We start from the raw sequence: 13,043 nt of genomic DNA, 5'->3' as shown, positions 1-13,043 counted from the left end.
TTTAAATGGCCCTTGAAAAAGACGCGCAGGACGCAGTAGCTTAACAAGATGGTTAAAATGCCCCTTGGAAGAGCGGTGGAGGTCGCAGTAGCTTAACAAAACGGTTTAAATGACCCCTTGCAAAAGACGTGCAAGTCGCAGTAGCTAAACAAGACGGTTTAAGTGCCCCTTTGAAAAGACGTGCAAGTCGCAGTAGCATTTCAAGACGGTTTAAATGCCCCTTGGAACAGACATGCAGGTCGCAGTAGCTTAAAAAGACGGTTTAAATGCCCATTGGAAGAGACGTGCAGGTTGCAGTAGCTTAACAAGACGGTTTAAATGCCCCTTGGAAGAGCGTTGGAGGTCGCAGTAGCTTAACAAGACTATCTAAATGCCCCTTGGAAGAGACGTGCAGGTCGCAGTAGCTTAAAGAGAAGTTTTTAATGCCCCTTGGAAGAGATGTGCAGGTCGCAGTAGCTTAACAAGACGATTTAAATGCACCTTGGAAGAGACGTGGAGGTCGCAGTAGCTTAACAAGATGGTTTAAATGCCCCTTGCAAGAGACATAAAGGTTGCAGTAGCTAAACAAGACGGTTGAAATGCCCCTTGGAAGAGCAGTGGCGGTAGCAGTAGCTTAACAAGAGGGTTTAAATGCCCCTTGGAAGAGACGTGCAGGTCGCAGTAGCTTAAAAAGACGGTTTAAATGCCCCTTGGAAGAGATGTGCAGGTCGCAGTTGCTTGACAAGATGGTTTAAATGCTCCTTGAAAGAGACGCGCAGGTCACAGTATCTTAACAAGATGGTTTAAATGCCCCTTGGAAAAGTGGTGGAGGGTACAGTTGCTTAATAAAACTGTTTAAATGCCCCTTGGGAAATACGTGCAAGTCGCAGTAGCTTAACAAGACGGTTTAAATGCCCCTTAGAAGAGACGTGCAGGTCGCAGTAGCTCAACAAGACGGTTTAAATGCCCCTTGGAAGAGCGTTGGAGGTCGCAGTAGCTTAACAAGTCAGTTTAAATGCCCCTTGAAAGAGACGCGCAGATCGCAGTAGCTAAACAAGACAGTTAAAATGCCTCTTGGAAGAGCCGTGGAGGTCGCAGTAGCTTAACAAGACGGTTTAAATGATCCCTTGCAAAAGACGTGCAAGTCGCAGTAGCTTAACAAGACTGTTTAAATGCCCCTTGCAAGAGACGAGCAGGTCGCAGTAGCTTAATAAGACTGTTTAAATGCCCCTTGGTAGAAACGTGCAGGTCACAGTAGCTTAACAAGACGGTTTAAGTGCCACTTGGAAGAGACGTGCAGGTCGCAGTAGCTTAAAAAGACGGTTTAAATGCCCCTTGGAAGAGCGGTGGAGGTCGCAGTAGCTTAACAAGACGGTTTAAATGCCCCTTGGAAGAGACATGCAGAACGCAGCAGCTTAACAAGACGGTTTAAATGCCCCTTGGAAGAGACGTGAAGGTCGCAGTAGCTTAACAAGATGGTTTAAATGACCCTTGGAAGAGCGGTGGAGGTCGCAGTAGCTTAACAAGACTGTTTAAATGCCCCTTGGAAGAGACATGCAGGTTGCAGCAGCTTAACAAGACGGTTTAAATGCCCCTTGGAAGAGATGTGCAGGTCGCAGTAGCTTAACAAGACAGTTTAAATGCCCCTTGGAAGAAACATGCAGGTCGCAGTAGCTTGACAAGATGGTTTAAATGCTCCTTGAAGGAGACGTGCAGGTCACAGTAGCTTAACAAGATGGTTTAAATGCCCCTTGGAAAAGTGGTGGAGGTTACAGTAGCTTAACAAAACTGTTTATATGCCCCTTGGGAAACACGTGCAAGTCGCAGTAGCTTAACAAGACGGTTTAAATGCCCCTTGGAAGAGACGTGCAGGTCGCAGTAGCTAAACAAGATGGTTAAAATGCCCCTTGGAAGAGCGGTGGAGATCGCAGTAGCTTAACAAGACGGTTTAAGTGACCCCTTGCAAAAGACGTGCAAGTCGCAGTAGCTTAACAAGACGCTTTAAATGCCCCTTGCAAGAGACGTGCAAGTCGCAGTAGCTTAAAAAGACGGCTTAAATGCCCCTTGGAAGAGCGGTGGAGATCGCAGTAGCTTAACATGACGGTTTAAATGACCCCTTGCAACAGACGTGCAAGTCGCAGTAGCTTAACAAGACGGTTTAAATGCCCCTTGCAAGAGACGAGCAGGTCGCAGTAGCTTAATAAGACTGTTTAAATGCCCCTTGGTAGAAACGTGCAGGTCACAGTAGCTTAACAAAACAGTTTAAATGCCACTTGGAAGAGACGTGCAGGTCGCAAAAGCTTAACAAGATGGTTTAAATGCCCCTTGCAAGAGACGAGCAGGTCGCAGTAGCTTAATAATACTGTTTAAATGCCCCTTGGTAGAAACGTGCAGGTCACAGTAGCTTAACAAGATGGTTTAAATGCCACTTGGAAGAGACGAGCAGGTCGCGGTAGCTTAAAAAGACGTCTTAAATGCCCCTTGGAAGATCGGTGGAGGTCGCAGTAGCTTAACAAAACGGTTTAAATGACCCCTTGCAAAAGACGTGCAAGTCGCAGTAGCTAAACAAGACGGTTTAAGTGCCCCTTTGAAAAGACGTGCAAGTCGCAGTAGCATTTCAAGACGGTTTAAATGCCCCTTGGAACAGACATGCAGGTCGCAGTAGCTTAAAAAGACGGTTTAAATGCCCATTGGAAGAGACGTGCAGGTTGCAGTAGCTTAACAAGACGGTTTAAATGCCCCTTGGAAGAGCGTTGGAGGTCGCAGTAGCTTAACAAGACTATCTAAATGCCCCTTGGAAGAGACGTGCAGGTCGCAGTAGCTTAAAGAGAAGTTTTTAATGCCCCTTGGAAGAGATGTGCAGGTCGCAGTAGCTTAACAAGACGATTTAAATGCACCTTGGAAGAGACGTGGAGGTCGCAGTAGCTTAACAAGATGGTTTAAATGCCCCTTGCAAGAGACATAAAGGTTGCAGTAGCTAAACAAGACGGTTGAAATGCCCCTTGGAAGAGCAGTGGCGGTAGCAGTAGCTTAACAAGAGGGTTTAAATGCCCCTTGGAAGAGACGTGCAGGTCGCAGTAGCTTAAAAAGACGGTTTAAATGCCACTTGGAAGAGATGTGCAGGTCGCAGTTGCTTGACAAGATGGTTTAAATGCTCCTTGAAAGAGACGCGCAGGTCACAGTATCTTAACAAGATGGTTTAAATGCCCATTGGAAAAGTGGTGGAGGGTACAGTTGCTTAATAAAACTGTTTAAATGCCCCTTGGGAAATACGTGCAAGTCGCAGTAGCTTAACAAGACGGTTTAAATGCCCCTTAGAAGAGACGTGCAGGTCGCAGTAGCTCAACAAGACGGTTTAAATGCCCCTTGGAAGAGCGTTGGAGGTCGCAGTAGCTTAACAAGTCAGTTTAAATGCCCCTTGAAAGAGACGCGCAGATCGCAGTAGCTAAACAAGACAGTTAAAATGCCTCTTGGAAGAGCCGTGGAGGTCGCAGTAGCTTAACAAGACGGTTTAAATGATCCCTTGCAAAAGACGTGCAAGTCGCAGTAGCTTAACAAGACTGTTTAAATGCCCCTTGCAAGAGACGAGCAGGTCGCAGTAGCTTAATAAGACTGTTTAAATGCCCCTTGGTAGAAACGTGCAGGTCACAGTAGCTTAACAAGACGGTTTAAGTGCCACTTGGAAGAGACGTGCAGGTCGCAGTAGCTTAAAAAGACGGTTTAAATGCCCCTTGGAAGAGCGGTGGAGGTCGCAGTAGCTTAACAAGACGGTTTAAATGCCCCTTGGAAGAGACATGCAGAACGCAGCAGCTTAACAAGACGGTTTAAATGCCCCTTGGAAGAGACGTGAAGGTCGCAGTAGCTTAACAAGATGGTTTAAATGACCCTTGGAAGAGCGGTGGAGGTCGCAGTAGCTTAACAAGACTGTTTAAATGCCCCTTGGAAGAGACATGCAGGTTGCAGCAGCTTAACAAGACGGTTTAAATGCCCCTTGGAAGAGATGTGCAGGTCGCAGTAGCTTAACAAGACAGTTTAAATGCCCCTTGGAAGAAACATGCAGGTCGCAGTAGCTTGACAAGATGGTTTAAATGCTCCTTGAAGGAGACGTGCAGGTCACAGTAGCTTAACAAGATGGTTTAAATGCCCCTTGGAAAAGTGGTGGAGGTTACAGTAGCTTAACAAAACTGTTTATATGCCCCTTGGGAAACACGTGCAAGTCGCAGTAGCTTAACAAGACGGTTTAAATGCCCCTTGGAAGAGACGTGCAGGTCGCAGTAGCTAAACAAGATGGTTAAAATGCCCCTTGGAAGAGCGGTGGAGATCGCAGTAGCTTAACAAGACGGTTTAAGTGACCCCTTGCAAAAGACGTGCAAGTCGCAGTAGCTTAACAAGACGCTTTAAATGCCCCTTGCAAGAGACGTGCAAGTCGCAGTAGCTTAAAAAGACGGCTTAAATGCCAATTGGAAGAGCGGTGGAGATCGCAGTAGCTTAACATGACGGTTTAAATGACCCCTTGCAAAAGACGTGCAAGTCGCAGTAGCTTAACAAGACGGTTTAAATGCCCCTTGCAAGAGACGAGCAGGTCGCAGTAGCTTAATAAGACTGTTTAAATGCCCCTTGGTAGAAACGTGCAGGTCACAGTAGCTTAACAAAACAGTTTAAATGCCACTTGGAAGAGACGTGCAGGTCGCAAAAGCTTAACAAGATGGTTTAAATGCCCCTTGCAAGAGACGAGCAGGTCGCAGTAGCTTAATAATACTGTTTAAATGCCCCTTGGTAGAAACGTGCAGGTCACAGTAGCTTAACAAGATGGTTTAAATGCCACTTGGAAGAGACGAGCAGGTCGCGGTAGCTTAAAAAGACGTCTTAAATGCCCCTTGGAAGAGCGGTGGAGGTCGCAGTAGCTTAACAAGATGGTTTAAATGCCCCTTAGAAGAGCGGTGGAGGTCGCAGTAGCTTTAAAAGACGGTTTAAATGACATTGGAAGAGACGTGCAGGTCGCAGTAGCTTAACAAGTCAGTTTAATTGCCCCTTGAAAGAGATGCGCAGGTCGCAGTAGCTTAACAAGACGGTTAAAATGCCCCTTGGAAGAGACGTGCAGGTCGCAGTAGCTTAACAAGACGGATTAAATGCCCCTTGGAAGAGCAGTGGAGGTCGCAGTAGCTTAACAAGTCAGTTTAAATGGCCCTTGAAAAAGACGTGCAGGACGCAGTAGCTTAACAAGACGGTTAAAATGCCCCTTGGAAGAGCAGTGGAGGTCGCAGTAGCTTAACAAAACGGTTTAAATGACCCCTTGCAAAAGACGTGCAAGTCGCAGTAGCTAAACAAGACGGTTTAAATGCCCCTTTGAAAAGACGTGCAAGTCGCAGTAGCATTTCAAGACGGTTTAAATGCCCCTTGGAAGAGACATGCAGGTCGCAGTAGCTTAAAAAGACGGTTTAAATGCCCATTGGAAGAGACGTGCAGGTTGCAGTAGCTTAACAAGACGGTTTAAATGCCCCTTGGAAGAGCGTTGGAGGTCGCAGTAGCTTAACAAGACTATCTAAATGCCCCTTGGAAGAGACGTGCAGGTCGCAGTAGCTTAACGAGAAGGTTTAAATGCCCCTTGGAAGAGATGTGCAGGTCGCCGTAGCTTAACAAGACGATTTAAATGCACCTTGGAAGAGACGTGGAGGTCGCAGTAGCTTAACAAGATGGTTTAAATGCCCCTTGCAAGAGACATAAAGGTTGCAGTAGCTAAACAAGACGGTTGAAATGCCCCTTGGAAGAGCAGTGGCGGTAGCAGTAGCTTAACAAGAGGGTTTAAATGCCCCTTGGAAGAGACGTGCAGGTCGCAGTAGCTTAACAAGACGGTTTAAATGCCCCTTGGAAGAGATGTGCAGGTCGCAGTTGCTTGACAAGATGGTTTAAATGCTCCTTGAAAGAGACGCGTAGGTCACAGTATCTTAACAAGATGGTTTAAATGCCCCTTGGAAAAGTGGTGGAGGTTACAGTAGCTTAATAAAACTGTTTAAATGCCCCTTGGGAAATACGTGCAAGTCGCAGTAGCTTAACAAGACGGTTTAAATGCCCCTTAGAAGAGACGTGCAGGTCGCAGTAGCTCAACAAGACGGTTTAAATGCCCCTTGGAAGAGCGTTGGAGGTCGCAGTAGCTTAACAAGTCAGTTTAAATGCCCCTTGAAAGAGACGCGCAGATCGCAGTAGCTAAACAAGACAGTTAAAATGCCTCTTGGAAGAGCCGTGGAGGTCGCAGTAGCTTAACAAGACGGTTTAAGTGACCCCTTGCAAAAGACGTGCAAGTCGCAGTAGCTTAACAAGACGCTTTAAATGCCCCTTGCAAGAGACGTGCAAGTCGCAGTAGCTTAAAAAGACGGCTTAAATGCCCCTTGGAAGAGCGGTGGAGATCTCAGTAGCTTAACATGACGGTTTAAATGACCCCTTGCAAAAGACGTGCAAGTCGCAGTAGCTTAACAAGACGGTTTAAATGCCCCTTGCAAGAGACGAGCAGGTCGCAGTAGCTTAATAAGACTGTTTAAATGCCCCTTGGTAGAAACGTGCAGGTCACAGTAGCTTAACAAAACAGTTTAAATGCCACTTGGAAGAGACGTGCAGGTCGCAAAAGCTTAACAAGATGGTTTAAATGCCCCTTGCAAGAGACGAGCAGGTCGCAGTAGCTTAATAATACTGTTTAAATGCCCCTTGGTAGAAATGTGCAGGTCACAGTAGCTTAACAAGATGGTTTAAATGCCACTTGGAAGAGACGAGCAGGTCGCGGTAGCTTAAAAAGACGGCTTAAATGCCCCTTGGAAGAGCGGTGGAGGTCGCAGTAGCTTAACAAGACGGTTTAAATGCCCCATGGAAGAGACATGCAGAACGCAGCAGCTTAACATGACTGTTTAAATGCCCCTTGGAAGAGACGTGCAGGTCGAAGTAGCTTAACAAGACGGTTTAAATGCCCCTTGGAAGAGACATCCAGGTCGCAGTAGCTTAACAAGACGGTTTAAATGCCCCTTGGAAGAGACGTGCAGGTCGCAGTAGCTTAACAAGACGGTTTAAATGCCCATTGGAAAAGTGGTGGAAGTTACAGTATCTTAACAAGACGGATTAAATGCCCCTTGGAAAAGACGTGCAAGTCGCAGTAGCTTAACAAGATGGTTTAAATGCCCCTTGGAAGAGAAATGCAGGTCACAGTAGCTTAACAAGACGGTTTAAATGCCCCTTGGAAGAGACATGCAGGTCGCAGTAGCTTAACAAGACGGTTTAAATGCCCCTTGGAAGAGACGTGCAGGTCGCAGTAGCTTAACAAGACGGTTTAAATGCCCCTTGGAAGAGCGTTGGATGTCGCAGTAGCTTAAAAAGTCAGTTTAAATGCCCCTTGAAAGATACGCGCAGGTCGCAGTAGCTAAACAAGACGGTTAAAATGCCAATTGGAAGAGCGGTGGAGATCGCAGTAGCTTAACATGACGGTTTAAATGACCCCTTGCAAAAGACGTGCAAGTCGCAGTAGCTTAACAAGACGGTTTAAATGCCCCTTGCAAGAGACGAGCAGGTCGCAGTAGCTTAATAAGACTGTTTAAATGCCCCTTGGTAGAAACGTGCAGGTCACAGTAGCTTAACAAGACAGTTTAAATGCCTCTTGGAAGAGACATGCAGGTCGCAGTAGCTTAAAAAGACGGTTTAAATGCCCCTTGGAAGAACGGTGGAGGTCGCAGTAGCTTAACAAGACGGTTTAAATGCCCCTTGGAAGAGACATGCAGAACGCAGCAGCTTATCATGACTGTTTAAATGCCCCTTGGAAGAGACGTGCAGGTCGAAGTAGCTTAACACGACGGTTTAAATGCCCCTTGGAAGAGATATCCAGGTCGCAGTAGCTTAACAAGACGGTTTAAATGCCCCTTGGAAGAGACGTGCAGGTCGCAGTAGCTTAACAAGACGGTTTAAATGCCCATTGGAAAAGTGGTGGAAGTTACAGTATCTTAACAAGACGGATTAAATGCCCCTTGGAAAAGACGTGCAAGTCGCAGTAGCTTAACAAGATGGTTTAAATGCCCCTTGGAACAGACGTGCAGGTCACAGTAGCTTAACAAGACGGTTTAAATGCCCCTTGGAAGAGACACGCAGTCGCAGTAGCTTAACAAGACGGTTTAAATGCCCCTTGGAAGAGCGTTGGATGTCGCAGTAGCTTAAAAAGTCAGTTTAAATGCCCCTTGAAAGATACGCGCAGGTCGCAGTAGCTAAACAAGACGGTTAAAATGCCAATTGGAAGAGCGGTGGAGATCGCAGTAGCTTAACATGACGGTTTAAATGACCCCTTGCAAAAGACGTGCAAGTCGCAGTAGCTTAACAAGACGGTTTAAATGCCCCTTGCAAGAGACGAGCAGGTCGCAGTAGCTTAATAAGACTGTTTAAATGCCCCTTGGTAGAAACGTGCAGGTCACAGTAGCTTAACAAGACAGTTTAAATGCCTCTTGGAAGAGACATGCAGGTCGCAGTAGCTTAAAAAGACGGTTTAAATGCCCCTTGGAAGAACGGTGGAGGTCGCAGTAGCTTAACAAGACGGTTTAAATGCCCCTTGGAAGAGACATGCAGAACGCAGCAGCTTATCATGACTGTTTAAATGCCCCTTGGAAGAGACGTGCAGGTCGAAGTAGCTTAACACGACGGTTTAAATGCCCCTTGGAAGAGATATCCAGGTCGCAGTAGCTTAACAAGACGGTTTAAATGCCCCTTGGAAGAGACGTGCAGGTCGCAGTAGCTTAACAAGACGGTTTAAATGCCCATTGGAAAAGTGGTGGAAGTTACAGTATCTTAACAAGACGGATTAAATGCCCCTTGGAAAAGACGTGCAAGTCGCAGTAGCTTAACAAGATGGTTTAAATGCCCCTTGGAACAGACGTGCACGTCACAGTAGCTTAACAAGACGGTTTAAATGCCCCTTGGAAGAGACACGCAGTCGCAGTAGCTTAACAAGACGGTTTAAATGCCCATTGGAAGAGACGTGCAGGTCGCAGTTGCTTAACAAGACGGTTTAAATGCCCCTTGGAAGAGCGTTGGAGGTCGCAGTAGCTTAACAAGACTGTTTAAATGCCCCTTGGAAGAGACGTGCTGGTCGCAGTAGCTTAACGAGAAGGTTTAAATGCCCCTTGGAAGAGATGTGCAGGTCGCAGCAGCTGAACAAGAGGGTTTAAATGCACCTTGGAAGAGACATGGAGGTCGCAGTAGCTTAACAAGACGGTTTAAATGCCCCTTGCAAGAGACATACAGGTTGCAGTAGCTTAACAAGACGGTTGAAATGCCCCTTGCAAGAGCAGTGGCGGTAGAAGTAGCTTAACAAGATGGTTTAAATGCCCCTTGGAAGAGACGTGCAGGTCGCAATAGCTTAACCAGATGGTTTAAATGCCCCTTAGAAGAGCGGTGGAGGTCGCAGTAGCTTTAAAAGACGTTTAAATGACATTGGAAGAGACGTGCAGGTCGCAGTAGCTTAACAAGTCAGTTTAAATGCCCCTTGAAAGAGATGCGCAGGTCGCAGTAGCTTAACAAGACGGTTAAAATGCCCCTTGGAAGAGACGTGCAGGTCGCAGTAGCTTAACAAGACGGATTAAATGCCCCTTGGAAGAGCAGTGGAGGTCGCAGTAGCTTAACAAGTCAGTTTAAATGCCCCTTGAAAAAGACGCGCAGGACGCAGTAGCTTAACAAGACGGTTAAAATGCCCCTTGGAAGAGCGGTGGAGGTCGCAGTAGCTTAACAAAACGGTTTAAATGACCCCTTGCAAAAGACGTGCAAGTCGTAGTAGCTTAACAAGACGGTTTAAATGCCCCTTTGAAAAGACGTGCAAGTCGCAGTAGCATTTCAAGACGGTTTAAATGCCCCTTGGAAGAGACATGCAGGTCGCAGTAGCTTAAAAAGACGGTTTAAATGCCCATTGGAAGAGACGTGCAGGTTGCAGTAGCTTAACAAGACGGTTTAAATGCCCCTTGGAAGAGCGTTGGAGGTCGCAGTAGCTTAACAAGACTGTCTAAATGCCCCTTGGAAGAGACGTGCAGGTCGCAGTAGCTTAACGAGAAGGTTTAAATGCCCCTTGGAAGAGATGTGCAGGTCGCAGAAGCTTAACAAGACGATTTAAATGCACCTTGGAAGAGACGTGGAGGTCGCAGTAGCTTAACAAGATGGTTTAAATGCCCCTTAAAAGAGACATAAAGGTTGCAGTAGCTAAACAAGACGGTTGAAATGCCCCTTGGAAGAGCAGTGGCGGTAGCAGTAGCTTAACAAGAGGGTTTAAATGCCCCTTGGAAGAGACGTGCAGGTCGCAGTAGCTTAACAAGATGGTTTAAATGCCGCTTGGAAGAGACATGCAGGTCGGAGCAGCTTAACAAGACGGTTTAAATGCCCCTTGGAAGAGATGTGCAGGTCGCAGGTGCTTGACAAGATGGTTTAAATGCTCCTTGAAAGAGACGCGCAGGTCACAGTAGCTTAACAAGATGGTTTAAATGCCCCTTGGAAAAGTGGTGGAGGTTACAGTACCTTAATAAAACTGTTTAAATGCCCCTTGGGAAATACGTGCAAGTCGCAGTAGCTTAACAAGACGGTTTAAATGCCCCTTAGAAGAGACGTGCAGGTCGCAGTAGCTCAACAAGACGGTTTAAATGCCCCTTGGAAGAGCGTTGGAGGTCGCAGTAGCTTAACAAGTCAGTTTAAATGCCCCTTGAAAGAGACGCGCAGATCGCAGTAGCTAAACAAGACAGATAAAAAGCCTCTTGGAAGAGCCGTGGAGGTCGCAGTAGCTTAACAAGACGGTTTAAATGATCCCTTGCAAAAGACGTGCAGGTCGCAGTAGCTTAAAAAGACGGTTTAAATGCCCCTTGGAAGAGGGGTGGAGGTCGCAGTAGCTTAACAAGACGGTTTAAATGCCCCTTGGAAGAGACATGCAGAACGCAGCAGCTTAACAAGACGGTTTAAATGCCCCTTGGAAGAGACGTGAAGGTCGCAGTAGCTTAACAAGATGGTTTAAATGACCCTTGGAAGAGCGGTGGAGGTCGCAGTAGCTTAACAAGACTGTTTAAATGCCCCTTGGAAGAGACATGCAGGTCGCAGCAGCTTAACAAGACGGTTTAAATGCCCCTTGGAAGAGATGTGCAGGTCGCAGTAGCTTAACAAGACAGTTTAAATGCCCCTTGGAAGAAACATGCAGGTCGCAGTAGCTTGACAAGATGGTTTAAATGCTCCTTGAAAGAGATGTGCAGGTCACAGTAGCTTAACAAGATGGTTTAAATGCCCCTTGGAAAAGTGGTGGAGGTTACAGTAGCTTAACAAAACTGTTTATATGCCCCTTGGGAAACACGTGCAAGTCGCAGTAGCTTAACAAGACGGTTTAAATGCCCCTTGGAAGAGACGTGCAGGTCGCAGTAGCTAAACAAGACGGTTAAAATGCCCCTTGGAAGAGCGGTGGAGATGGCAGTAGCTTAACAAGACGGTTTAAGTGACCCCTTGCAAAAGACGTGCAAGTCGCAGTAGCTTAAAAAGACGGTTTAAATGCCCCTTGCAAGAGACGTGCAGGTCGCAGTAGCTTAAAAAGACTGCTTAAATGCACCTTGGAAGAACGGTGGAGGTCGCAGTAGCTTAAAAAGACTGCTTAAATGCTCCTTGAAAGAGATGTGCAGGTCACAGTAGCTTAACAAGACGGTTTAAATGCCCCTTGGAAGAGACATGCAGAACGCAGCAGCTTAACATGACTGTTTAAATGCCCCTTGGAAGAGACGTGCAGGTCGAAGTAGCTTAAAAAGACGGTTTAAATGCCCCTTGGAAGAGACATCCAGGTCGCAGTAGCTTAACAAGACGGTTTAAATGCCCCTTGGAAGAGACGTGCCGGTCGCAGTAGCTTAACAAGACGGTTTAAATGCCCCTTGGAAGAGCGGTGGAGATCGCAGTAGCTTAACATGACGGTTTAAATGACCCCTTGCAAAAGACGTGCAAGTCGCAGTAGCTTAACAAGACGGTTTAAATGCCCCTTGCAAGAGACGAGCAGGTCGCAGTAGCTTAATAAGACGGTTTAAATGCCACTTGGAAGAGACGGGCAGGTCGCAAAAGCTTAACAAGATGGTTTAAATGCACCTTGCAAGAGACGAGCAGGTCGCAGTAGCTTAATAATACTGTTTAAATGCCCCTTGGTAGAAACGTGCAGGTCACAGTAGCTTAACAAGATGGTTTAAATGCCACTTGGAAGAGACGAGCAGGTCGCAGTAGCTTAAAAAGACGGCTTAAATGCCCCTTGGAAGAGCGGTGTAGGTCGCAGTAGCTTAACAAGACGGTTTAAATGCCCCTTGGAAGAGACATGCAGAACGCAGCAGCTTAACATGACTGTTTAAATGCCCCTTGGAAGAGACGTGCAGGTCGAAGTAGCTTAAAAAGACGGTTTAAATGCCCCTTGGAAGAGACGTGCAGGTCGCAGTAGCTTAACAAGACGGTTTAAATGCCCATTGGAAAAGTTGTGGAAGTTACAGTATCTTAACAAGACGGATTAAATGCCCCTTGGAAAAGACGTCCAAGTCGCAGTAGCTTAACAAGATGGTTTAAATGCCCCTTGGAAGAGAAATGCAGGTCACAGTAGCTTAACAAGACGGTTTAAATGCTCCTTGGAAGAGACATGCAGGTCGCAGTAGCTTAACAAGACGGTTTAAATGCCCCTTGGAAGAGACGTGCAGGTCGCAGTAGCTTAACAAGACAGTTTAAATGCCCCTTGGAAGAGCGTTGGATGTCGCAGTAGCTTAAAAAGTCAGTTTAAATGCCCCTTGAAAGATACGCGCAGGTCGCAGTAGCTAAACAAGACGGTTAAAATGCCAATTGGAAGAGCGGTGGAGATCGCAGTAGCTTAACATGACGGTTTAAATGACCCCTTGCAAAAGACGTGCAAGTCACAGTAGCTTAACAAGACGGTTTAAATGCCCCTTGCAAGAGACGAGCAGGTCGCAGTAGCTTAATAAGACTGTTTAAATGCCCCTTGGTAGAAACGTGCAGGTCACAGTAGCTTAACAAGACAGTTTAAATGCCACTTGGAAGAGACGTGCAGG

The sequence above is a fragment of the Phyllobates terribilis genome, unplaced genomic scaffold, assembly GCF_046119375.1.
Source record: "Phyllobates terribilis strain yellow unplaced genomic scaffold, ASM4611937v1 Scaffold_15__1_contigs__length_34870131, whole genome shotgun sequence".
Taxonomy (NCBI): Eukaryota; Metazoa; Chordata; class Amphibia; order Anura; family Dendrobatidae; genus Phyllobates; species Phyllobates terribilis.
This window is presented reverse-complemented; position numbering follows the sequence as displayed.